The following is a 25,387-nucleotide window of genomic DNA, read 5'->3' as shown; positions in this document are numbered from 1 at the left end:
CTCAGAATTACTGTGATACACAAACATTGTAATTCCAATGAAGACCTCCATAGTTTTCCTATGAGGAGGATTTCTCTGAACAGTGACATTATTTGATGATAAGATGATTATCCTCCTTGGTCACACTGGTAACATTTTTTGTAAGAATGATACAGTTCTGATTTGAGAATGGCAAGAGCTTGATAAAACCCAACTGTTTAGCCCCAATCTCATTTTCTCAGCAGCTTTTTTATGCCCTAAAAGGAATCCAATATCGTTTGCTTGTTTAATGTGTCCGAATGGAGCACAGACCTTTTTTAGGGTAGGCATGTCTGAACCTCTGCAGGACACCCATCAAGACCCGAGCTCTGCTTGCAGCAGGATGCATTGCTGGTCATTTTGGCATCCTGGAGCAAAAGTAGTATTTATTTTGCTTCTGCTAATTGAAATGAGGTGAAATGTTGACATTTCTGCAGATTAAGCAGTATGAGGGGAATGCTTGGTTCTTGTCATTAAAAACTTCACACTCTCATCATGGCTTTGGACTTGACAGAATTCTCACCTGTGTCTTATTACATGGTGGATCCTTTGTGATCTCCACATTACAGGAAACAAATAGCTTTGTTCTTTAGTTCCCTGTATTCAGGGTGATTTTGAGCCATCAAAATGGCCCATTTTTCTGTGTTAGTATTTGTCACAGTGCTTGCTTCTGTATGTCAAGATCTCAAATGCTCTTCTTACTTTTCCCTTTAGCAAGCTTGGCTTTGAAGAGCTGTTTCAGGTTCCCTCACTAGATACCTTTGGCCCTGTTCTTTATCAGAAAAGAGCTAATTGTTATTCCTTTTCTTCATGATCCTGGGTCTTTCATATGAATATGGAGAAGATTCACAATTATTATTATCATTATGGGAGTAATGGGAAAGTCTTTTTTAATTTCTAAAATTCTTCTGCGTATTATCAAAGAGTGTTCACCTGCCATCTGGAAGTGTTGAGAGAGATGCATTGAGAGGGATGTGACATGATCACATGATCTGCCATCAGTTCTGATAACCACAACACTTGCACAGATGAAATTACCTGCAGCAAGTGGAGTGTGTGGTGATGTAGAGGGCATGCCTGTTCTGCCATGACCTTCAACATAAAACCCCTCAAGTAGAGGGGAGAAGACTCAGGTGAGTAGGGAAGACTTCAGTCGGCTTCCCTGCTGTAAATGGATCCATTGCTCCACAATTGGCTTCTTACTGTGGCCAAACCAGCAAGCATGATCCTGGACAATGGGAAGAACATAAGGACAGATGCCACCAGTCACTGTATCCAAGGTTCACTGCAGTGTATTTTTTTCTACATTTTGCTTTTAATCTCACAATCATATCCCATGACTAAGAGGTGTTGTGTGTTTGTTGAAGACTGCACATTGATGAGTTTGAGGCTTTGAACCCAAGTCCCTTTAAGAACTACCTGATCAGCTAGTTTTAAGATATTTCTAGCAGGCAGAACCTAGAACAGAGAAAATGTTTGAGCTCCATGGATTTTAGTGTTATTTATTTCCTCTTATTAACAGCAGTGGCAGCATTGGGGTGAGGATTAGTACAGCTAAAAAAAAGTGACAAAATGACTATACTTAATATTTTCAATTTACCTCCCTATATAATGTTGCTTAATCTAACCCTGTCCTCTCAGATGAGAACTTTTCTTAAGTGAGTCCATAAGTGCTACTCTTGGCTCAATGCTATTCTATTTTGTGTAATTGGGAACTAAGAGGCATTATGAAATATGGATAAGACTGAGTGAGAAGCCAATGGTGTGATAATAATAACCACAGTAAAACAATGATACTCAATAGAATGTTCAGATCTTTGAGCTATTCTGGAATCCCAACCTCTCACTTGTTTTTATGTGAACACTACCTTGGTGCCACTCATGTTCATTGGACCCTACCTACCTCCACTGTGCCACCCACTGAGTCAGGAGACACACGTGCATCTATGAGATGTTTGAGGAATAGCGAATGTTTCCTCATCCCGAGAAGTGTCCTCACACTGCTCTTTACAATGCACTCTATTCTCCACCTTGGGATTTTTCTCCGGAAACCAGGCTTTCCTCTATGCCATTCTAATTAGTTTGCATTTGAAAAATATGTAAATGAAGTAACATCATATATTCCTTTGTATCTGAATTTTTCATTCAGAATTATGATTTTTTTGAGACAGGAAATTACAAGTTTTGGTTTGAACTATGTATTTTATTTATCAGATTTTCCATTTCCACAAATCAGTAGTTTTTCCATTTTGTGGATAAACTATATTTTGTCTCTTCTTATTTATCTATTAATGAATATTTGTGCTATTCCCAACATTTGGCTATTCACATTAAAGCTTCCGTGAATATCCACAGGCATGCTGTGTGTTTTCATTTCCTCTGGAGTAGATAACCAGAGGTGGAATAGCCTAGCCCTACAATAAGCTTATCTTTAACTTCTCAAGGAATCCCCAGAGTTGTTCTGTAGTATCTGTATAATGTTATGGACTTGTTGACCACCTCTGAGAGTTTCAGCTGTCCACATCTTCATCAGTATTTCCTGCTTCTTGTCTTTTTATTACAAATACACTTATGGGTGTAGATGCAACTCATTGAAGCTTTAACCTGGAATCTCTTGATGATTAATGGTGCTGAACATGTTTTCAGATGATTATGAGCAGCTCATATATTTTGTGGTGAAGACTTTTTGCAGTTCTCATTAGATCCCTGTTTCATTCAGTTGTAATGATACTTTGTGGCTTCAGCATAAGGTTCTGTTGTCAACTGATCTTTCAAAACATTATTATCATTCTGTGTCTTTTCATTTTCTTAATATCTTTCGAAGGATAAAAATCTCTAATATCAATATAATTTGATTTATGTATTTTTTCTTTCAGTATTTGTGTCACTTTGTTGACTTTAATACATTTAATTTTTTCATTGGTCCATATAATTGTCAGTATTTCTCAAATTACTAGAACTAAATGTCCCAAGAATTGTGTGAGTTACTGAAGAATGCTGATATTTTTGCCACTGAAGGTAGAAGGGAAGCCAGGGAATGTAGTCAGATCTGTAGCACCAAGAGCCATAAAAGGTCATACTTACAATGAGAAAGGCAGAAAAACTAGGACCCATCTTATCATAGTGACATTTCCTGAGAGCTGTTTGAGATGATGATCCTAGATGAAGTTTTCAGTGCTGATGGACCCGGTGTTCTCTGCCTGATCCTCATGCCCCACCTGACAAGACAGGAGCCAAAGGCGGTATCAGGTCACCTTACTTCTACTGCAGCGCTCTGTCCTTATTCTGGGACAAAATCACCATTATAGCCAGCAAATAAATACCAGGGTTTCATATAAAAACAAAACAAAAGAAAACGGTGTTTAGTTTATGTTTCAGGACCAAGCTGCGTATTTTCTACTTAGAATACAATGGAGCATGATTTCTCTTTTGAAATGTGGGAGGAAGAGCACTTTTCAGACTTCCCAAGAATCAAGAAAACATTGAACAGTGAGTGTTCAGCTTCATCTGCTCATCTGCTCACGACTCTTCTCAGAGAAGAATCCAAAGAAACCTCCTCGCCCTCCCCATTTCCTATTACTCAGGCAGGTGCCATTGATAGCAGCGGATGACCTCATCATCACTGCACCCTGCTGCTCTTCTGCCATGCTTCTCTGGCCAGCCCCCCTGCTCACATGCCTTTTGGCAGATGTGAGTTTTATGTTTCCCTTGCCCCTGGCCTCCTTTGAATTACCACAGCTTGGCAGCACTGCAGGTCCATCACCTGCAGGTGTGACAAAGAATACAGTACAACTTCCACGATGGCAACTTTAAATGGAAATTAGATTCCTTTCCTCCCTACATCCTACTTTAATTTTAGCAAACTACAGATGCAGAAATCATGTTCACAGCAACCGTCTATCTTTTAGAGAGCACAACAGCGGTTCTGCTTGCTTACGTAACCCTTTCTCCCTCCCTTCTTTCCTTCACTCCTGTCTTTCCTTCTTGATTTCCTCTCTGACACATTGTCACATAGAAGCGTATAATATGTGTGCGTACTTTAATCCAATTTACATTCAAGCAATAAGGAACAGAAAAAGCACTTACCACACTGATGAAATGGGCTACAGTAGTTCAGGAGCCTTTAAACCCTGAATTCTATTTTGCAAGTCATATGCATCTTCAGAAGAGATGCCCAGGAGGCCAGATGGATGGCCGAATTGTAAATCTTACAGCATCTTGAGGTAGTGAACGCATCTAGGGGAATATCAGAAGAGCAATCAGGAAACCATGAATAAAACCACTGGAATGATACAGTGAAATACTTCTTAGAAAACCAAGAGCCCAAGTTTGCCAATACAATAGATTTAACCCACTGTGAACCCATCCGTCCATCTTTACCTGACAGACAATTCTCTTGATTCACTGAGGGAACAAACAGCATTTAGATGGCTCTAACTCTTGTGGAATTCATAGACAGGATGTTTGATGACACCTGTGACTTGGATAAATTCCTCTAAAGACCCATGTGTTGAAAGCTCAGTTTCCAGACCATGGAAAGTGACCAAATCTTTGACAGAGCCAGTGGGAGGTCTTGTAGTCTCTGGGGGCATGCCCTTGAAGGGCACACTGGGAGCCTGATCCCTTCTTGGTCCCTTTTGATCCCCACCACTATTAGGTAAAGAGTTTGCTCAATCATATTCCTCCAGTGTTTATACTGCCTCACAACAGACTCAACATCAGAGCCAATTAAGGCAGGGCTGAAACCTAGAAAACTTATGTACAGAGCAACCTTCTATCTGTGTGAGTTGGTCTATCTCAGGAGCATCTGAGAGTGAGGAGCAGATGACCAACACAGCTCTATGGGTTTTTACGTTTTCCTCTTAAATACTAATTATATTTTACTCTTACCTCCTTTGTCTTTTCCCAGGAAGGCTGGTCTCTTTGGACTGCAGGACTGAAGTGTGATCCTAATTAGTCTTATTGATTAAAATTAGGAATCAGATATCAGGATAATAACATGAAAGACCAAAGAATCAGAGCAGCAGGCACTAGAGGCTTCTTACCTCTATGAATCCTCAGACGGAATGGGTAGAGATCCTGTCTCCACCCACCTTATATCCCTGTCTCCACCTCCAGATTGTGCAGGGATTTAAAGGTGTGAGCCTCCCAAGTGCTGGTATCAAAGGCATGAGCCTCCCAAGTGCTGGGATTAAAAGTGTGAGCCACCACTGCCTGGCCTCTAAGGTTAACTAGTGGCTAGCTCTACCCTTTCTCCAGGCAAGCTTTATTTGTCAGAACACAAACAAAACATCACACAACACAAGAGCAATGATCTTTTGCCTTCTGGCTCATGGCTGAGTAGACCTGTGGCAAACAATAACAGGATACTGGAGCATGGGATGTGACAGGACACAATGTTTACTATCCCTTCATAGCTCAGTCACTCCTCCATGTCTCCATCTCCTCTAGGTCTCACAGTTTGATTCATAGGGCACCTTCCAGCTTAGCTGTAATAGTTCCCATTGGGGCATCCCTGTCTTCCTTAAAGCTGTTTTCCTTAGCTCAACTATATACCCATGAATAGTCGTCTATGAGATTATTTGAGTTCCTTTGAATTTGATATTGAAATGATTCTATCTGATATAAGTTTTCTAGCTAGAAAATTAATTTTCTTGATAAATTAATTTTTGTCTCAATGTGTTTTCTTTAAAACTTTTTTTACATTCATTTTTTATGTAGGTTGTGCATGCACATGTGAAGAGGGGGTACATTTGCCATGACACATGTGTGGGAATCACAGGACAAGTTTTGGGGAGTTACTTCTTTCCTTCCATCAAGTTGGTCCTAGGGATGGAAGGAAAGAAGTAACTCCCCAAGCTTTCCAGCAGGTATCTTTATTGAATGGTCTTTGGTATGAATGGTCTTAGTAAACTACAAATGCTCACTCCTTTGTGGTGTCCTCAGCATGTTTTGAGCAAGGTAAAGTGAAAAGAAATTATACAGTGGGCATGCACTGAACAGCTTCAAAGGATTTCTATATTCACCAGCCTCTGTTCTGCCTGGCCTCTTTAGATACTGAGTTTATACCCTCATGCATCTTTGAGTTTACAAGTTCCCTGTAAGGCAGGGAAGAGTGTCACACTCTGGTAAGACCAGAGGATAGCCTTATGTATTATCCATCAGGAGCCATCCACTTTCTTTTTCCTTGAAACAAGGTCTCTTATTGCCTGGGATTAACTGGTTTTGTTAGGCTGGCGGGTCAGTAGCCCCTGGATCTGTCTGTCCCTGTCTCCTTAGTATCAAGATTATAAACATGTGGCATCATCCCTGGCTTCTTTTTTATGTGGTTCTGAGATCAAACTCAGGTCCTCATGCTTATATTGCAAATGCTCTACTGAGTGAGCTGTCTTCCCAGAATGGAAGGCATCTTTATAAATGCTAGTATTCATACATTTTTATGCAAAGGCTTTTTACTTGTCTTTCAAGGCTCAACTGAAGAATGTTCTGCCGGGATTACTGCTGAATTCTCAGCCCAGTAACAATAGTAATTGTCCGATAATAGCTATGCTATATATGCCAAGTCCTTTCTGTGTGGTGGCAAATGTGCCAATAAATTTCCAAGTGTATTTTGTCTCACCCTTTCATGAATTCCTTCATGGAGCTGCAGTCATTACTCCAGTAGTCACTTGGTTGGTGGTGGCAGAATCGGGCAAAATCTAAACCTGGTTTATCTGAATCTTCAGCCCTTCTTGGTAATACCTGTACTTTTGTGAGCACCATCATACCTTGATCTGTGGTAGCTTGCCATGTGTTGCAGGATAACCTTCCCTACCCTAAAGAAAAAGCCATTTATTTCTGGAGAAGTTTGATAGCACCAATTTGTAGAAGAAAATGCTTCAGAGTTCTATTATGTTACCAAGATTGGAGGATTTGGGGTAAAGAAGGGATTGATAGAATGATGGAATTGAATACATAGGAGATGATAAGAAGAAGAAACCTTGTGATCTAAGTGTTTCCAAATTTGATTCACAAGTTTTAAGTGTCATACTCAAGAGCCTGCCAATAGTGATCTAGAAGTCTTTAAAACAATGATGATAATTAGATCTTAGGCTGAAATGGACCTAAGGGGATGTGAAATACATTTTCCCATTAAGGTCTCTCAAACAAATCCATTCAATCAAACCTTACTGAGCTCTCACTATGAACCTGTGTTGGTCAGAGGGCAGAGGTATAAACAGCAAAAAGACATAGCCTTTTCCCTGAATGGTTTAATTTGACAACCCATGTAGTTGTATTATGAATATAATTTGAAAGTTTCCCACATTTCTACAAGTTCAGTATTTGTGATTGCTTCCATGCCCAAGCACAATACTGAAGATTCAAAGGCCAGAATAATTTATCATGTCATGTGAGTATGGGTTGAATTGCTCAGGCTTTGGGGTTGCCAAAGTAGCAGATGAATGGTCTCATAGGTGAACGGAGCTGACATCTCAGCACTTACATCTTAACATGGTTCATGTGCTCATGACCTACACTGTGGTAAAATTATATCTGAAAGGAAATCCAACTGATAATGCTGGTGATAGACATGAGGAGAAAGTGACTCTACAGAACAGAGAAATTTTGGGCAATTCAGGAAGTAGCATGCCACAGTCTTTTATGAGCTTAGATATGACAGGGATATATCACATTTTAAAAATAAATGTCTTTCAAGTATTTTTGGTCATGACATATGTCAAAAATTGGTCTGCTTCATAATCCAATAAATGTTCACATGTGTATACACAAAAGAGTTTCAAAAACAAAATACTGCATACCATATACTTTAATGTTTTCCTTTTCCATTAATTTCTTAAAATTTTGATGGGTGTTGTTAAAGTGACTTTATGACTAACATGGTTTGAGATTTTAGTTTCAAAAGTACTACTTTATATCAATAACATTAGTGGATAAGCAAGTGAATCAATGATGCTACCTCAGTGGTGGCTCTAGCAGAATTTATTTTAATAGTGTTTGTATAAAACTATTTTCACATTATATTTATAGACTCATTAAAGGTCTTATCACCTCACTTAAGTTTTCTTTATTTATTTTCTATTGTACCTTTTGGGAGGAATTTTGTGATATATTAATTTATGAAAATACAGAGAGCCTGACAGTGGTGGCACATGCCTTTAATCCCAGCACTCAGGAGGCAGAGCCAGGCAGATCTCTGTGAGTTAGAGGCCAGCCTGGTCTACAGAGTGAGATCCAGGACAGGCACCAAAACAACACAGAGAAACCCAGTCTTGAAATAAACCAAAAAAAAAAAAAAAAAAAAGAAAGAAAGAAAGAAAGAAAGAAAGAAAGAAAGAAAGAAAGAAAGAAAGAAAGAAAGAAAGAAAGAAAGAAATTATAGGGGTCTGCAAAGCTCCCAGGAAAAACAGAAAGATTCTACAAATAAAATGTCAGAGTAGCAAAGGATTTTGTCTGTGTGGAAATTTTTGGAAGGTAGTGTCCGATGTAGAAGGCCAGGAGCATTTTGACAGTGAGACAGGACAAAGACAGTTGCCACTGGAAACAGTTTGTTTGGAAGACCAATGAGAAATCGGTTATTTAATGGGTAGGTAAGAAGATATAGTGGGACTAGTCCAATGAGAGATTAACCAGTTAACTATAAATTAACCAGTTAACTATAAATTGTATTTCATTGAGTACCATTTTACAGAATTTCCTGTTACCATTTTCTGTTACTATTTTACAGAATACGATCCCAGGAATTCTTTACAGTTTTGAGTGAAAATCAGGGAAGGGTGTGATTGAATAAACTTATGAGGGTATTTCCTTTCGAGTTGCAAAGCCTTTAAAGGCAGAGACTCTGAACTGATTTATTTTGATTTTTTTAGTACCTAAACGAAGACCTGGTTCAGAGGTAGGTGGAGGAGAAATGCTCTAAATGGATGAATTGAAGCAGGAAAGGGGAGCACAGATGATCCTGGCCAGGGTCTCTGTTGAGCTTTCGTTGCTCAGCTTCCCTTCTTCATTACATAAAGCATTTGCATTGGCTCTATTTCTAGGACCTTCAAATCCAGGACTCTCTCGCAGTCATCTTCCTACATAATCTTTTCTCAGTCCCATGAGCATGCTTTATAATGTTCTAGTTTTGTTGATGTTGTTCTCTTGTACTGTAGCTTTTCCTCATACTGTCTTTGTGTTATGCATCTCAGTCAACATTCTGGGTCCACTAAATGAAAGTGACTTTTCTATGAAATCTTATGTAGGAGTATGGTGGCTTCAGTAGTGAGTGGCCTTGATTTGCTTCTCTTCTGAAGTCAAATTTATCAGATAATAAAATAAAAGTAATTTAATATAGACTACATTTATTATTAAGCATACACATATAGTTGAGACAATCTAAGAACCAAAGAAGTTTCAAAACAACATTAGATGAGTCTAATATGGTACTAAAGATAAAAAACAATAACCATCAGTTAAAGGTAAAATTTGCTAAAAATGTAATGGAAAGAAAAAATGCAGATGTGTGAACACAGTGAAAAAGGAAAAACAAAAGAAAAAAAACAAAGAGGAAAGGAAGATTATCACAAAAGGAGAAATATATTTAAAAAATTAGTTGACTATATGAAGGGAAATAAGAACAGTTATTTAAAGAAATAGTATAGAACTGAAATACTACTCAAAATGTAATAAATAGAATGAAAGGGGAAGCATGAAGACTTGGAGACTAGTTGTATACACCAGAGAGGAAGGGTCAGTTGAATATATGAACTCTTTGCTATGGTTTACATTAGTGCTGAGCCTGGACTGTACATATTTGATGTCTTCACTTTTGTAGTTTTCTTCTTTGTATTCCAGTGGTTTCTGCTGCCAATTCTTAGTTTTGTAATCTGGCTGAACTAGTTCTCTGGTTCTCTCCTCTTCCTGAGATGCTCTAGAGGGTACCACCTGCATGGTCACTAACGTTCTTGGCAGGGGCATATTTTCCAAATGCATTGAGAGTGTGGGAAGAAAGCACACTACTGATATAAACAGCTTTTGGACTTCTACAATATGATATTAACCATACTGCTGGAGGGGCACAGCCATGGATGGCAAACGACTGGAACATCATAGTTCTTCAATTCTACATCAGTAACAATAGTAAATGGCTCTAAGGTTGATAAACAGACTGAGCTTAAATATAGCACCATCAAATTCCTGGGTTACTCAGTCGATGAGCTCTGCCTCAGTACAGGACTGTGTTGACCCATGCATGTCACCGCCTCAACTAAGCTTCCTGCTGTCTAAATTCTCCAGCTTCTTGGTGTCCTCTTCTTTTGTGTCACAATGATGCCCCATGCTGTCTCTCAGCACAGCACTATAGAAGGTTGAATTTAGGCTCCTGGACTTTAGTTGTCTCTCAGGACACAAGTGCATCTCAGTTTTAACAATAGGATCTTTCATAAGATTATGTCTGGACACTGTCTTTTGAGTTATACAAAGTGATAATCTGGGATTCTCTCCATTGCTGACATATTCACTGCCTTACCCAAACCCACAATTACCAGAACCATTTGCATTCCCTGTTTGCTGAGGCTCTGGCATCCTCAGCTCTGACCAGGGAAGCTGTGTTTAGCTTCACTCACTTTCCACCTTTGACATTTCGGTAGCATGTTGTCTGTTTCTTTTTCTCCACTTCCCAGATAGCCTATCACTACCTTCATGAATTTTCAAAGCTCATTCTCTTTTTGGAATGAAGTGTGTTTTTTTCTAATTTCAACTATTCTTCACTGGAGCATGTGGAGGCCATCCCAATCATTTATAACCTTATTACTTAAACACTGCTGACATTTCCTTGCATGAAGTTGCTGACATTTTAATGTCTATATTGACAAATTCATAGCACATGAATACATACGAATATATGAATGCATAAACATGAATACAAATTGAAACCTGGAGGCACATTTATTTTACACATTGCTTTTTTATTTAACAATGTATATTTTGCCCATTTTCCTAAATATTTCTAAAGAACATGGCTTTAATACCCATAGAATTTCCCATTATATTTGTTCTTCTATTTGAGGTTTTCATATTTTGGGACATTTTTATTGTGTTCATTTCTTTTTATTTTTAAACCAGCTCTGTAATTAACCTCCTGATGGATAAACATTTTACATTGGTACCTGTTATTTCCTTTTCATATGTAATTAAAAGGGAAGTTTCTTAGAAAAAGTATATTTTTGATAGTATTGCTACAGATGACAAAAATAATTGTCCCATGCCCGCTCCAAAGGCAATTGCTATTTGTACTCTCTTAAGAAGGTTAAAATGACCTATTTGTATGTTCAGCAGCTTTAGTTTTAATATCTTTCAAGATCAGAAATTTGAGAATTAAAACAAATCAGCATTTACTATGAATTGTTTCTCGATAGGTAGGCTATAATATTATTAATTGCATGCTTTGTTTTTCTTTAATTTGGAACAGGTGTTTTGTGGCTTTTGTTTATTGATAAATATAAATTTTAAATTTTTTAATGGGTATGTTTTACAGGGCTATTTTCTTGTATGCTTGCATTTACATATCTGATGTGTGTGTGTGTGTGTGTGTGTATGTAAGCTATCATGAGTGTGTGTGTGTGTGTGTGTGTGTGTGTATGTGTGTGTGTGTGCACATATGTGGGGGCAAAAAGCTGATGCCAGGATGTCTTCCTCAGCCTTATGTTTTCAATACAGAGTCCCTTCCTGTACCTAAAGCTCACTGATTTGGCTAGTCTGGCTGGTTGCAGGGATTCAGGGATATTTCTGCGGCATCTTCCCCCGCTTTTACATGAGTGCATGCACACTCAGATTCTCCCACTTGCACAGCAAGCACTTTCCTCACTGAGCTGAATCCCTAGCTCCTGTAACACCCACCCAATACTTGTATATAACGTAGGTCATATTTCATAGATATGCAGAATAAAATAACATATGATATTGCATGAATACACATGAGACGGAGAAGTCTAGGCCAGCAGTTCTCAACCTGTGGGTCACAACCTCTTTGACAAACCTCTGTCTTCAAAAATATTTATCTTATGACTCATAACAGTAGCAAACTTACATTTATGAAGCAGCAAATGAAAATAATGTTATGGTTGCGTTCACCACAACATGAGGAACTGCATTAAAGGGTTGTGGCAATACAAAGGCTGAGAACCACTTGTTCCTAGACAAAGCAATATATTCTTTTTCAAATCTGAGTGTGTAGTATGGATAATGACAAGGACATAGACTGTGGAATTCACTAAACCTATGGTTTAAATAGCAGCCTTTTTTTTTCAATTGAAAAATATTTTTTATTAAAATTATTTATTTTACACACCACTCCCAGTTTCCCCTCCCTCTTCTCTTCCCATTCCCTCACCCCACCTCCTTTCTACCCCCTTATCCTCTCCTCAGAAAGGGTAAGGCCTCTTATGAGAGTCAACAAAGCATGGCACATCTTTTTGAGGCAGGGCGAAGTTCCTCCCCGCTGTATCAAGAGCAAACAAGGTATTCCTCCATAGGGAGTAGTTTCTAAAAAGCCAGCTCATGCACCAGGGACAGATCCTGGTCCCACTGCTAGGGGCCCCACAAACAGTACAAGCTACACACTATCACCCACATGTAGAGGGTCTAGGTCGGTCCCATGCAGGCTCCCTAGCTGTAGGTCTGGAGTCCATGAGCCCCCATGAGCTCAGATCAGCTGTCTCTGTGGATTTCCCTATCATGGTCTTGAATCCCCTTGCTCATATAATCCCTCCTCCCTCTCTTCAACTGGACCATCAGAGCTTGGCTCAGTTCTTGGCTGTGGATCTCTATATCTGCTTCCATCAGTTACTAGATGAAGGTTCCATGATGACAATTAGGGTAGTCACCATTCTGATTACAGGAGAAGGCTGGTTCAGGCACCCTCTGCACTATTCCCAGGAGGTGTAGCTGGGGTCATCCTTGTGGATTCCTGGGAGTTTCTCTGGTACCAAGTTACTCCCTAACTCCATAATGGCCCCCTCTATCAAGATATCTCTTTTAATTGCTCTCCCTCTCTATCCCTCCCCCAACTTGACCATCCCTATCCCTCATGTTCCTATCCCCCATTCCTTCCCCTCTACCTCTGCACCCCTGCTCCCCAGTTTACCCAGGAGATCTCATCTATTTCCCCTTCCCAAGGTGATTCATGTGTCCCTCTTAGGGTTCTCCTTGTTACCTAGCTTCTTTGGGGCTGTGTGGATTGTAGCCTGGTTGTCCTTTGCTTTATATCTAATATCCACTTATAAGTGAGTACATACCTTGTTCCTCTTTCTGGGTCTGGGTTACCACACTCAGGATAATTTTTTTTTCTGGTTCCTGTGGTGATATATTATGTACCATAATAAAATTTGCCTGAAGATCAGAGAATAGAACAAGACACAAGTTTAAACATAGATGCCAGGAAGTGGTAGCATACACTTTTAATCCTAGCACTCGGGAGGCAGAGATCTGCCTAGATCTCTGTGAGTTCAAAGCTACCTTGGACTACATGAAATTGACTACTCAGCCTAGGAGAGAAACAGAGCCAGGCAGTGGTGGCACACATCTTTAATTCCAGTACTTGGCAATCACATGCCTTTAATCTCAGCACTTGAGATCTCATGCCTTTGCTTGGAAAGCACACATGCCTTTAATCCCAGGAAGTGATGGCTGGGCAGAGAAAGGTATATAAGGCAGGAGGAGACAGGAACTAGAGGCTTTTCAGGCTGAGGAGTCCTAGAGGTAAGACACAGAAGTGGCTTGTTCCTTTACCTCTCTGGTCTTTTAGCATTTTCCCCAATATCTGGCTCTTAGATTTTATACTAAAAGACTTTTAGATTTCTAGCAACAGGTTCCATCCATTTGCCTGCAAATTTCATGATGTCATTTTTTTAAGCACTAGGTAATACTCCATTGTGTAAATGTACCATGTTTTCTTTATCCATTGTTTGGTTGAGGGGCATCTAGGTTGTTTCCATGTTCTGGCTATTATGAATAATGTGCTATGAACATAGCTGATTAAGTGACTTTGTAGTATGATTGAGCATCCTTTGGGTATATGCCAATATATATACATATACATACATACATACATACATACATACATAGTTGGATCTTGAGGTAGATTGGTTCCCAATCTGCTAAGAAATTGCCATACTCATTTTCAAAGTTGCTGCACAAGTTTGTGCTCCCACCACAGGCTGTCATTAGCATTTTTGATCATAGCCATTCAACAGGTATAAAATGGTATCTCAGAGTCATTTTGATTTTTGTTTCCCTGATAGCTAAGGCTGTTGAACACTTCTTTAAGTGTTTCTCTGCCATTTGAGAACTTCTGTTGAGAATTTTCTGTTTAGATCTGTACCCCACTTTTTAACTGGATTATTTGACATTTTGATGTCTAGTTTCTTGAGTTCTTTATCTATTTTGGAGATTAGCCCTCTGTCAGATGTAAGGTTGGTGAAGATCTTTTCCAATTCCATATACTGCCATTTTGTCTTATTGACAGTGTCCTTTGCCTTACAGAAGCTTCTCAGTTTCAGGAGGTCCCATTAATTAACTGCTGCTCTCAGTGTCTGCACTACTGGTGTTATATTTAGGAAGTGATCTCCTGTGTGAATAGGTTCTGCTTCCCCTTTGTTCTTCTATCAGGTTCAGTGTGACTGGATTTATGTTGAGGTTTTTGATCCCCTTGGACTTCAGTTTTGTGCAGGGTGATAGATAAGATCTATTTGCATTCTTCTACATGCTGCCATCCAGTTATGCCAGCACCCTTTATTGAAGATGCTTTCTTTTTTCCATTGTATATTTTTTGGCTTCTTTATAAAAAATCAGATGTTTGTGGATTTATATTAGGGTCTTTGATTTGATTCCATTGATTCATGTGTGTGTTTTTATGCCAATACCAAGCTGTTTCTATTACTATAGCTCTATAGTAGAGCTTGAAGTCAGGGATGGTGATGCCTCTGGAAGTTCCTTTATTGTAGAGAATTGTTTTGGCCATCCTGTGATTTTTGTTTTTCCATATCAAGTTGAGTTTTGTTCTCTCCAAGTCTGAGAGGAATTGTTTTGGGATTTTGATGGGAATTGCATTGAATCTATAGATTGCTTATGGTAAGATGGACATTTTTACTATGTTAATCCTACTGATCCATGAGCATGAAAGATCTTTTCATCTTCTGATATCTCCTTCAATTTCTTTCTTCAAAGACTTAAAGTTCTTGTCATGCAGGTCTTTCATTTGTTTGACTAGAGTTACTCCAAGATATTTTATATTATTTGTGACTATTGTAAAGAGTGTTGTTCCTCTGATTTGTTTCTCAGCCCATTTATCATTTGTATATGGAGGGCTACTGATGTTTTTGAGTTAATCTTGTATCCTGCTTATAAGCTGTAGGAGGTGTTTATCAGCTGTAAAAGTTCTCTTGTAGAATTTTTGGGGTCACTTATGTATACTATATCATCTGCAAATAGTGAATGTTTGACTTCTTCCCTTCCAATTTGTATTCCCTTGATCTCCTTTTGTTGTCTTATTGCTTTATGTGGTTGAAGTTTTCCTGTGTCCCGGCTGGCTGGCAGTCAGGACAAATCTCTCTCACTCGCCAGTCCCGCAGCCACTCAGACCCAAGTAAACACAGAAAGGCTTATATTAATTACAACTGCATGGCCATGGCTCAAGCCTTTTGCTAGCTAGCTTTTGTATCTTAAATTAGCCCATAACTATTAATCTATATGTCACCACATGTTCTGTGGCTTTACCTGCGTTCCATTACATGTTGCTCCTTGGGCGGCTGGCTGGCATCTCTCTTGGCCTTCTACCTGTCTCTCCTTTTGATTTTCCTACCTGCCTTTAAGCTGCCTTGCCATGGGCCAAACAGCTTTATTTATCAACCAATCAGAGCAACACATATTTGCAGTGTACTGAAAGACATTCACCCATTAGCTTTAGCTAGAATTTCAAGTACTATATTGAATAGATCTAGAGTGGACAGCCATGTCTTGTTTCTGATTTTAGTGGAATTGCTTTGAGTTTCTCTCCATTTAGTTTGATGTTGTCTGTTAGCTGTTGGCTTACTGTATACTGCTCTTATTATGTTTAGATGTGCTCCTTATATCCCTGATCTCTCTGGAATCTTTATCATGAAGAGGTGTTGGATTTTGTCAAAGGCTTTTTCAGCATCTCATTATATGATCATTTTTTTTCTTTCAGTTTATATGGTGGATTACATTGACAGATTTTTGTATTTTGAACCATCCCTGCATCTCTGGGATGAAGCCTACTTGATCATGGTAGATGTTTCTTTGGTGTGTTCTTAAATTCAGTTTGCCATTATTATATTGAGTATTTTTGCATCAATGTTCATGAGGGAGACTGGTCTGTAATTCTCTTTCTTTGTTGCATCTTTGTGTAATTTGGGTATCATGGTAATGGTGGGATCATAGAAAAAGTCTGGCAATGTTCCTTCTGTTTCTATTGTATGGAACAAGTTGAGGAGTATTGGTATTAGCTCTTTTTTTTGACATTCTAGCAGAAATCGAATAGAAGCCTTTCATCAGGTCAGTTTCTCAGTCTGTTTTCTGGCAATGTGGTAAAGATGAGATGTAGCCATTTATGTAAAATCAAGCTTAGAAGCTGACATATGATAAAAAGTCATGAATATTAACTACCACTTTTCTTTCTTTTTTGTGTGTAATGGTTATTGTAGTATTTAGAAAGTACAGTAGTTGTTTAATAAACATAGTGAACACCAGTAAAATTCTACTGGATCAATAGAATAGTCAAGTAATTTAGCTTTGAAATAATATTTAACAAAATTTAAAGAAAACTTTGTTTATCCCCTTACAAATGCATTCCATTTCCAAGTGACTCAATGTATAAATAATAATACATTCAATTAGTTTTTATTTCCCAAGCCCTGGGTTGGGTGCAAGTCCCATTTTCCCTGTCAGCAAAGGAAGAATAACTAAGAGGAAATAATTTTCCACATTTAACACCTTTCTGATATAAAACTCATGACATGTACTCTCATAAATACTTGAACAGGTTTTCCAGGAAGTCTGGTGGAGGGGTGACCTCATCTATACAATCCATGCTCCAGTTTGAAATCCCACTTCCTACTGATGAAGACTGCTACACACGCTGACTTTAATGTTCAGAATTGCCTTGAGTTAGCTCCTGCCCAGTCTGTCTTTCTTTTCAGCATTCTCATCTATAGATGCAGAGAAGGAGAGAAATTTGCAAGAAACATCAAAGCATTTCTAATGATTGCAAGGAGTACTTTGTCCTTTGATTGACAATAGCTTTGGAGAGCTATTGAATCAAACATTTTGCTTGTGTTTTTATTTCTTTTTGATTTTGTTGGACCTTGTAAAATCTGTTACTAGTCATTTCCCAGCAGTCCTTTGCGACAGTGGGATTCACTCCCATTCTGTGGATATTTTCTCTCCATGATACTGCCTTTGCCTTGGCAGCTTCTGTGGATCCATAAATAATGTCACTTTAATATTTCCATATTGATTGGGACATAGCAGAAGCTTGCCTGTGTCCACTACTCTCAAATCTTTTTCTCATTTGTAGAGAGCTTCCTCTGTGCTCTCCACCCATTTTCTTCAAAGATGAAGTGGAAGATAAATTATCCTTTTTCTAGCTGTTTCTGTCCCTTCAATTTTCTTTCTTGGAGACAGACAGCTTTCCATTTTACTTAATGTATTTTTATTCCTTCTTGTCCAGGGAAAAAAAGAAAATTCTTCCGTTTTAGACGTCAGTGTCCATTTTCTTCTTCTGATTTTAATCTTACTTGAGTTAATCTTTTTCCATGTAAGAGTTTCTACACTCTCTTCTTTTTTTAGGTAAGCTTAATTATTACAAAATTTACTCTTATTGATAGTAATTTGAAGGAAATTGAAATGGACAGTAGAAAATAATCTTCTTTGCATAATATATAGTTTCATCTATTTTTTCCTTATCTAAAAATGAAATCTACATTTTATATTTTTATTTGTGTTTATTATATATTCTTTGTGAACTGATTTTTATATTTTTTGGATCAGATCAAGAACTTTTCTCATATATACATATATGAGAAAGGTTTTCATACACACACACGCACACACACACACTTATTTATCTTTATTTTCATCCTAGAAGCTCAGATCTTTGAAGAGCCTGGATAATTTATAAACTTCTAAGGATTTGTCATTGAGATATTTGGTATAATGTTAGCTATAACTTATCCAAATGTTAATATACCAAAATATAGAGCACATCAGAATAGTAGGAACAGAAGGAAGAGAAAATGATAAATCAAAGCATAATAAACAATGTTGTCTAATAAAAATAGATGTCTTAGGAATTGAATCAGTAAGAGAAAGAATGTTAGGAAAATATCGATTTTTTGGGATGTTAAATTTAAGACAACTCTATCCTAATTGTATTTTTGGTTTCATGTATACATCAACCAAATCACAGGAGGAAAGTGGAGTGTATGCACTGGGGTTCATTACAAACCTGGATTAGCTGCTGGTGGTGGTGCCTGACTGTGGTCACTCCAATTACAGATAATGAAGTTGTACACTCCAGACTTCTGTTGATTATCTATCTATCTATCTTTCCTTCCTTCCTTCCTTCCTTCCTTCCTTCCTTCCTTCCTTCCTTCCTTCCTTCCTTCCTTCCTTCCTTCCTTCCTCTCTTTCTTTCTACCTGTTTATCTATCTAAATATTTATTTATCATCTACATTTTCATATGCAGTTACTGATTATCCAATCATGTCTAATAATAAGTTATGAGACCTTCATCATTCCACAAGTACTCTACCCATTCCTTTTTCAAAGAAGATTCTGTATGGGGGGGGGGCAAAGAAGAATGTAAACACAGACCTTGGTGGCTTTGTGCACCCAGTCTGTGGGCATTGCATTATATACTTTGGTCCAGTTATATTTTTACAAGGCTAGTCATGCTTCTATCCTGTCTGTGCAATGAGATCTCCTTAAAACTCCAAAGCAAAATGTTTGGTGAACTTCTGATAGCTGGACAGTTGGAAATTCCTGGAGATTAGCACTTCCGGAGGGAACAAAAGTCCTGGGCTCTTCTCCCAGACTTCACCTTAATGCATATTTTCATCTGTAGCCTTTCTAAGTGGGTTATTGATACCCATATTTTTATTCAATCATACAGTGACTGGTATCTGAAGTGAAGAGGGGATTCTTGGGGATTGAGGCCTCAATTTGTGAGATCCCACATGTTAACCAGAAAGATAGTGTTAGGACTCAGTTATATTAGGAGATAGGCAGCCAGTATTTTCCATAGAATTGCCTGGTTGGTGTGTAAGGGAAATCATTTAGAGTCAAAAAATGTCTGTGTTTTGAATGTGGAACAGGAGACGTTTAATGAGAGTCAGACTTGATTTTCCTTTGGTATCTTCAGATACTTTAGCCATTACTCAAACAGGTCATTAAAATTTAAATTTATTCAAATTAAATGATATTAACAATTAACTTCTTTGGCTGTGTTAACCACATTTCAAGTGCTCAGAACATGTGACTAATGACTGTGACACTAAACAGAACAGAGTAGGAATTCTGGCATAGGACATTATGAAAGACTCTGTTTTGGTTCTGAAATTTTGAGACGTCATCTGAAATGCATAGGAAAGTAGTAACAAAATTATGGACTTCTTAGTAAATAATCACTACTAAAAATATAAGAAATAGCACAAAGAAGGAAAAATCCTGTGTCCTCTCTTTTTTACTTCTAATGGCAATCATCCTAAAACAGTCTAGGCCAGTGGTTAGCATATTTTTGAATATTTATCACATAGGAATATAGTAAAAAAAATGCATTTTTGTGCTTTACAACTTTTATATGAATGATATTGATTTGCAATTCTTGTTATGGTAAAGGTTTCCAGTTCATCTCTGGATTTAACCACACTGATGCAAATAGTCTTAGACCATATCTACAATCTGTACATTCATCTACCTGTTCTATATCATTTTCCGTACATATATCTCCTTTCTGTATGATGGTCTACTAGGATCCTCATGATGAGATCTTCATGTGAAATTTTTTATAGGCTCTGTTAGAAAACCCACCTCTGTCGCAGGTTTGAAAAACTTCAGATATACAGATTGCAAACCTTTCAGGAAAGTACACAGTCTCCTCCTTGGTGCTGGTTGAGGTCCCACCATGTCCTCCCTTCAGTCAGAAAGCCTCTGGGGCATCTGTAGCTTGCAAGCTGATGAAAGTGTGAGGGCAGAAAGCAGAGTTAGAGCATACCAGAGCATCTGAGGGAGGGGGGCTTTTTGTTATGCTGCTTGCTGTCTGTTCCCTAAGTAAATGAGTCTCTATGTAAATTGAGTCCCAAGGTATAGCTTGCAAAACATTCACTCATTTCTTCAGGAGGAAAATGAGTCACCAAGCTTATATCAAAATTTCCACTCCACCTGAATATCTTTAGCTGCTATCTTTTGATGTTCTGGTTTCATACATTTAAAAGTAATGCTTGGATCCTAACTAGGGAGCCTGACAGCTGGCATTAGGTCTGTTTCTCCTTCCTTTTGCCTCTTACTTGAAAAAGACTCTGTCCTCTGTGGAATGTGAAATCAGCCTGGTTATTTTTTTCTTTTCTTTTCTTTTCTTTTCTTTTCTTTTTTTTTTTTTGAGAATTTCAATGTAATACCAACATCCATCCTGATGTTTTAAAGAGTGTCTTTCTTATTCCTCTCCTGAGTTACAAACCAAGCTTGGTTTTTGCTGTTGTTTTGTTTTTTGTTTTCTAAAAAGGCTTGTATACCATTTCAAAGACAGGGCACCTTTATTTTATTATTATTATTATTATTATTATTATTATTATTATTATTATTATTATTTGGTTTTTTGAGACAGGGTTTCTCTGTGCAGCTTTGCGCCTTTCCTGGATCTCGCTCTGTAGACCAGGCTGGCCTCGAACTCACAAAGATCCGCCTGCCTCTGCCTCCCGAGTGCTGGGATTAAAGGCATGTGCCACCACTGCCCGGCTAACAGGACACCTTTAAAAACATCAATATATTTTAACATTCCATTTCATTCTTTTCACACACAGGTTATTGGTTTAGCTAAAAGCGTTAGTAATTTGGACATTCAAAAAAATTTTGATTATACAGAGAATCTCCATGATTGATTATCATAATGGGCCTGAGGTTCATTTTTCACAGATGAAATATTCCAATAAGCCTGCAAAAAAACAGTCACAAAAGCAGATGTGTAAGTCCACTCTATTGAAGGCTGTGCATTCCCTCTGAGAATCCTCCAGTGATGGAGGCCAGTCTCCTTACATCTCAGCACTTTTACTTCCCAGATAAAGCCTAAAATAGAAGTGTATTTCAGATAGTGGGAAACTGGGCATCCCTTATTCAGTCATCCATTTCCATACTAAGAGAGGCTGGAATTCTGAAGTATATAGAGTACAGAATTTTCTAAGTACAAGTGAAATACCTAGAGAACTTTTCCTTCTGGACCTCTGATGCATTGATTGCCCTAGAGAACTTTAAAACTGAAAAGTAACAACAATAACAACCAAAGCAAACTAAGAATTTTGTCTCATATATCTACTATTGATTTGCAAGACTAGAAGCTGTCTGCACACATAATGCGTAAACACACAGATACACATACAATCTCAGAAGGTAAGCTAGCGCTTAAAATAAATTTACCTTGAAGATACATAATGAACCTTGCTAATGTTGGGATTTGACCTAATAGACATACAAGGCACAAGAAGATAGAAATAAATATAGTGGCCAATACAAAGTGTATTGGTTGTAGTATTAAGGCAACTCCACATAGTTAAAAGGGAGGTTTATTTTGTGGGGTAACTTACAAGTAAAGGGATAGGTTACAGGGTACGGGAAAGGTGTAGCACAGTCCAGCTACACCTGTAAGTGTTCTCTGGAAAACTCGGCTCGGTCTACCTCCAGCGTCCAGGATCCAGGAATCAAGAGAGCCGGCACATCCAGATCTCCGGTCTTAAGGGCTCCTGTCTTGGCCACGCCTTGTAGGTGTGACAGTTACCAAAGCCTCAATGGGGGTAGTACTTCCAGGTCAAAGCTGGGACAGCTACCTACTACAAAAGTGGGAACATGTAAGGAAATTTTAATATCAGTCTATGAATCCAAACAGCACAGGGCAAGTCTTCCATGTAGAGGAGAGTAATAGAGAAACCTGCATCCTTTAAGAAGAAAATGTGGAAAACTTTCTTGGCACTAGTTGGAAAAAAAGTAAGGTTCTTTTGAAAATTAATAAACAACCAGTAGCCCTTACCTAGTTATACACCCTCAAACCCTGCTAGCTTGTGTAACTTGAATTATCTGAACCAAATAATTCTAAGTGAGTGATAATGTAAATTAAATGGCAGAATTAAATACATTTGTTGGAGAAATACTGCTTTAGTATGTACTTCAAAAAATTCCTAATTTTTAGAGAAAAGAGGCCTACAAACTTAAGAATGTAGAAAGATTGAGAACAGAATGTGAAGAGATACAGCAATTAACTAGTGACCCAAATCAGGCTTCTATGCTTACATAAATAGGGCAGAGTTCTCTGAGGCAAAATACCATTAAAGATAAAATATTGAAGAAAAAGCATATTGCTGAAATGTTCAATACTGAAGAAAAAGCATATTGCTGAAATATTCAAATCAACAAAAAGGTAACTAATTATATCTCTATCTATATATCTATCATCTATCTATCTATCTATCTATCTATCTATCTATCTATCTATCTATCTATCTACCTATCTATATATTTATCTATATATCTAAATTTCAAAATTCAAAAGCAAATTATTATTGTCAGCCAGAGTTGGGCACTTCATTCATTACCAGGAGATAATACAAACAACCCCAGAACTGCAGATAAAGTATATATGCGCGCGCGCACACACACACACACACACACACACACACACACACACACACACCAAGAATAAATAACCAAAAATAGTACATTTGAAAATTTTCAGTAACTCAGTTCTAAATTAAATACTACAGCAGACTGACATTGTATAAGTACATGGAGGTCAAGGCAATTTCATTCCTGTAAGATTTATACTTTTTAAAAAGGAAAATAGTGGTCAGAATTAGTCAATTAAATGCAGTTAGGGAACAAAAACAACAAGGAAAGAAGTTTTCAAAAGGGACATTTGCTACAGAGTCACTGAGACAACCGGAAGCATGAAAGAGTACTCTGCACCACAGTGACGTTACCAGAAGCAGCTTCCATCCCTAACACTGCTGGGAAAATGAACAAGAAAGGGAGGAATCTCAGATGAGAGGTGTAGCTGGAGTGGCTACAGTCCTGCCTGGCCCATGGTCAGGACAAATCTTACCCGCCAGTCCCTCAGCCACTCAGACCCGAATAAATACATAGAGACTTATATTGCTTACAAACTGTATGGCTGTGGCAGGCTTCTTGTTATCTAATTCTTACATCTTAAATTAACCCATTTCTATAAATCTGTATCTTGTCACATGGCTCGTGGGTTACCAGTATCTTACATGTTGCTACTCATGGCGGTGGCTGGCAGCGTCTTCTCTGCCTCTGCCTTCCACTTCCCAGAATTCTCCTTTCTGCTTGTCTCACCTATACTTCCTGCCTGGCTACTGGCCAATCAGCATTTTTATTTATCAATCAATTGTCCACAGCAGAGAGGCTCTGTAGAAATACAATGTAGACCTCTAAGCAATGGTAGAGGCTTACCAAAGCATGGCAGTTGCTAGAGGGTGTTCACAAAGACTACATGAGCAGCAATCATCTATGGTAAAGAAGTCACTGAGGAAGTCATTCCTGACAATACCTGAAGGACTAGCCAGGTGCTACCAACCTCATGACTGTGAAAACACAAAGGAAGAAGCAACATCCTCCTCAGTTGCATAGTTGCTACCTAACTTAGAGCCAGCTAGAGAGGCACACTTGATTTTCAGAGCCTAGCAAGAACTAAGAATGGAGGATTCAACTTAAGCTTCTCTATACTAGAATGAGCACAAAGAGATGAAATGGAAAGAAATAATATGGAAAAAATTAAAAATGAATTTAAGAACTTTTAATTTGACAAGATGACATTAGTAATACTTTAAAAATAGTAAAATGGTTTAGGTTTCTTGTGTTTAGGATGGTAATACTAATAACTACAAGAATTTGATTGATACAAATATTTAGAATATAAAACTCAAGTATAATAAGGGAAAAATGGTTATTTCAAAGTCAATAGTCTTAACCTTAGGGGTACATTATTCAGGATTTGTTAAAGTTATACTGAACTGTTCTATGAATTCCCTGTATGTATAAAATACTGTGCAAAGAACAGAGATTTATAGCAAAGAAAGAAGGGAGCCATCAAGGCAGTAGAGAGAGAAAATAAAGAGAACACATTTGGGATTGAAATCCTCTTTTACTGCTTACTAGCTGTGAGGCCTGGCCAGTTTACTTTACCTCTTAACATAAAATTAAAATAACAATTGTTGCATAGCACTCTCCTCAGAGATTAAAACCTCCCATCTTGGAGGGAAGCTCTTGAAAACACAAGATGATCACTATTATCATGGGAAGGTGAAGTAGTAAGATGTCCTAAAGGGAGGTTAAACATTCCAAACTACAGGGAGCACTTTATTCTCAGGAGTAACTCCATAGCTTCAGGAAGTCCCTGAACCTTACCCAAGCATATATAAACAGTAAGGACTGTTAAGAGACACTTTTGGACAAGTGGAGCTACCTTGAGGAGGCTCAGACCAACTGAGCCACCTGTAAAGGACACTTTCTAACCTGTTGAGCTGCCTGCAGTGCACTGTATGTTCCCAGTTTGTCATTAACTGTCACCCGTGCTGGGGTGGGCTTTGAAGATGCAGTTGTGTGAGTCATTTTTGCTCCTATAAGTAATACCTCACTCAGATTCTTATAATCAACTCAAATAAAACTCATTGGGTCACCAATTTGACTTAGGTGATATTCATACTTTGATCTGTATTGTGTCCCCCTATTTGGGGCAAGAGGACATAATGTTATACAACAAATGTCTACTTTGTAGAATTTTGAGAGAATTTAATGAGATTTTTTTTGTAGCTCAGCAAATAATAATGTTAAATAAGGGATAGCTATCTTCCTACATGATATAGTCATTTATCTTTACATCTGTTTATCATATTACATGCCCTTCCTATGCTAATATATTATAGACATCCTCATCTGTCCTGGTAAAGCTGGCAGTCTCATAATGGAGGGAGTTATTAACCAATCACAGGGAGAGGCATAAAAGAATACATTATGATGAATGATAAGAAAACAAGCTACAAGACAGAAGAGAAATGTCATACAAAAGTTCATATCCACTGCAGGAGTCAG

This window comes from Peromyscus maniculatus, chromosome 19 (assembly GCF_049852395.1).
Source record: "Peromyscus maniculatus bairdii isolate BWxNUB_F1_BW_parent chromosome 19, HU_Pman_BW_mat_3.1, whole genome shotgun sequence".
Lineage (NCBI taxonomy): Eukaryota > Metazoa > Chordata > Mammalia > Rodentia > Cricetidae > Peromyscus > Peromyscus maniculatus.
This window is presented reverse-complemented; position numbering follows the sequence as displayed.